The sequence below is a fragment of the Balaenoptera borealis genome (assembly GCF_965194805.1).
Source record: "Balaenoptera borealis genome assembly, contig: HAP1_SCAFFOLD_2586, whole genome shotgun sequence".
Taxonomy (NCBI): Eukaryota; Metazoa; Chordata; class Mammalia; order Artiodactyla; family Balaenopteridae; genus Balaenoptera; species Balaenoptera borealis.
Genome location: NW_028121763.1, coordinates 3,731 through 6,905, shown reverse-complemented (window position 1 = coordinate 6,905; position 3,175 = coordinate 3,731). Strand labels below are relative to the sequence as shown.

Here is a 3,175-nt window from a genome sequence, read left to right as displayed (position 1 = left end):
GATGACAAGGGCCATGGAACAGTGTGAGGACAAGAATTCTGGAGCATTGTGAGGAAACAGGCATGGAGCATTGTGATTATAGGGGACATGGAGCATTGTGATGACATGGGCAGGGAACACTGTGATGACAGGTGTTATGGAGCAATGTGATGACAAATGTCGTGGATCATTGTGATGAGAGGGGCCTTGGAGAATTGTGATGACAGGGGTCATGGAGCATTGGGATGACATGGGCCATGGAGCATTGTGAAGAGAAGATTCATGGAGCATTGTGATGACACGGGCATGAAGCATGGTGATGACAACAGACCTGGAGCATTGTGATGACAAGGGCATGGAGCATTGTGATTCCAGGAGACCTGGAGCATTGTGATGACATTGGCAGGGATCATTGTGATTCCAGGGATCATGGAGCATTGTGATGAAAAGTGTCATCCCATATTGTGCTGACACAGATCATGGAGCATTTTGATGAGAGTGGCCTTGGAGCACAGTGATGAGAGACGTCATGGGGCATTATGGTGACAGTGGTAAAGGAGCATTGTGATGAAAGTGTTCATGGAGCAACGCGATTATCGGGACAATGGAGCATTGTGAATAGAAAGGCCATGGAGCATTGAGATAACAGAGTTCATGGAGCAGTGTGATGAAAGTGGTCATGGATCACTGTGATGACAAGTGTCCTGGAACCTAGTGATGACACGGTTCATACAGCCTTGAGATGACAAGGGCCAAGGCGAATTGTGATGACACTTGTCATGGGGCATTGTGATGACATTGGTCATCTTGCATTTTGATGACAGTGGTCATGTAGAATTTTGATTAAAGGTATCATGGAGCACTGTGATGACAAAGGCCAAGGAACCTTTTGATGACAAGTGTCATTGAGCAATGGGATGACACGGGAATGGAGTATTATGATGACAAGTGTTCTGGAGCATTGTGATGACAAGGGCATGGAGCATTGTGATTAAAGGTGACAAGGAGCATTGTGATGACAACGGCATGGAGCATTGTGATGACACGGGCATGGAGCATTGTAATGATAGGCTATCTGGAACATTGTGATGAAAAAGGGACGGAGCATTTTGATGAGAGCGTCCAAGGAGCATTGTGCTGACAATGGCATGGAGCATTGTGATGAAAAGGGTACTGGAGCACTGTGAGGAAAGGAGTCAAGGATCATTGTGGTGACAGGGGTCATGGAGCTTTGTGATGACAAGGGTCATGGAGCATTGTGATGACATGGTCAAGGAACATTGCGATGACAAATATTCTGGAGCACTGTGATGAAAGGGCATAGAGCATTGTGATTAAAGGTGACAAGGCCATTGTGATGATATGGGCAGAGAACTTTGTGATGACAGGGGTCGTGGAGATTTTTGGTAAGAGAGGCCTTGGAGATTTGTGATGGCAGGCGTCATGGGGCATTGTGATGACAGCGATCTTGGAGCATTGTGATGAAAGGGGTCATGGAGCACTGTTATTAAAAGGGCCATGGAGCATTGTGAATACAAATGCTATGGAGCATTGAGATGACAGGGTTGATGGAGCATTGTGATGAAAGTGATCATGGATCATTGTGATGACAAGTGTCCTGGAACCTTGTGATGACACGGTTCATGGAGCATTGTGATGACAAGGACCATGGCGAATTGTGATGACATCTGTCATGGGGCATTGTGATGACAGTGGTCATCTAGAATTGTGATGAAAGGTATCATGGAGCACTGTGATGACAGGGGCCATGGAACATTGCGATGACAAAGGCCATTGAGCATTGTGATGACAAGTGTCATGGGGCATTTTGATGACATTGGCATGGAGCATTATGATGACAAGAGATCTGGAGCATTTTGATGACAAGGGCATGGAGCTTTGTGATGAGAGGGTCCATGGAACATTGTGATGACAAAGGCCATGGAGCATTGTGATGACAAGTGTCATGGGGCATTTTGATGACATTGGCATGGCGCATTATGATGACAAGAGTTCTGGAGCATTTTGATGACAAGGGCATGGAGCATTGTGATGAAAGGGGCCATGGAGCATTGAGATGACAGGCGTCATGAAGCATGGTAATGACACTGGTCATGGAGCATTGTGATGAAAGAGATCATGGAGCAATATGATAACAGGGGCCTTGGATCATTGTGATGACAGGTGTATTGGAGCATTGTGATGAAAGTAGTCATGGATCATTGTGATGACATGTGTCCTGGAACCTAGTGATGACACGGTTCATCGAGTATTGTGATGACAAGGGTCATAGCGAATTGTGACGACAGGTGTCATGGGGCATTGTGATGACATTGATCATCTAGGAATTGTGATGAAAGGTGTCATGGAGCACTGTGATGACTGGGGGCATGAAGCATTGTTATGAAAATTGTCCTGGATTATTGTGATGACAGCAGTCATGGAGAATTGTGATGACAGCTATTATGCAGCATTGTGTTGACAAGGGTATGGACTATTGTGATGACAATGGTCATGGAGCAATGTGATGAAAGTTTTCATGGAGCATCGTGATGAAAAGTGCCTGGGAGCATTGTGACGATAAAGGCCATGGAGTATTGTGATGACAAGTGTCATGGAGCATTGTAATGAAAGGTTACATTGTGCACTGTGATGACAAGGGGGATGGAGTATTGTGATGAAACTGGTCCTGGAGCATTGTGATAACAAAAGCCATGGAGCTATGTGATGACAGGCATCATGGAGCATTGTGAAGAAAGGGGCCATGGGGAACTGTAATGACAATAGAGACATGTGATGAAAATGGTCAGCGAGCATAGTGATTAAAGTTGTCATTGAGAATTGTGATGAAAAGCGACAGAGAGCATTGTGATGACAAAGGTCATGGAGAACATTGATGACCAGGGTATTGAAGCATTGTGATGACACGGTCATGGAACATTGTGATGACAAGAATTCTGGAGCATTGTGATGACAAGGGCCATGGAGCATAGTGATGCCACGGTCATGGAACATTCTGATGACAAGAATTCTGGAGAATTGTGAGGAAACAGGCATGGAGCATTGTGATTATAGCGGACATGGAGCATTGTGATGACATGGGCAGGGAACACTGTGATGACAGGTGTTATGGAGCAATGTGATGACAAGTGTCGTGGAGCATTGTGATGAGAGGGGCCTTGGAGAATTGTGATGA

At 45.5% G+C, this 3,175-nt stretch overlaps 1 long non-coding RNA gene across 1 annotated transcript; it reads left to right on the top strand.

The window, feature by feature from the left end:
• The first annotated feature begins 1,210 nt into the window (after positions 1–1,210).
• Positions 1,211–2,970, top strand: LOC309622422. Its single transcript, XR_014240857.1, has 2 exons — positions 1,211–1,248; positions 2,860–2,970. It is a non-coding gene; the product is annotated as an uncharacterized lncRNA (long non-coding RNA).
• The last annotated feature ends 205 nt before the right edge of the window (positions 2,971–3,175 follow it).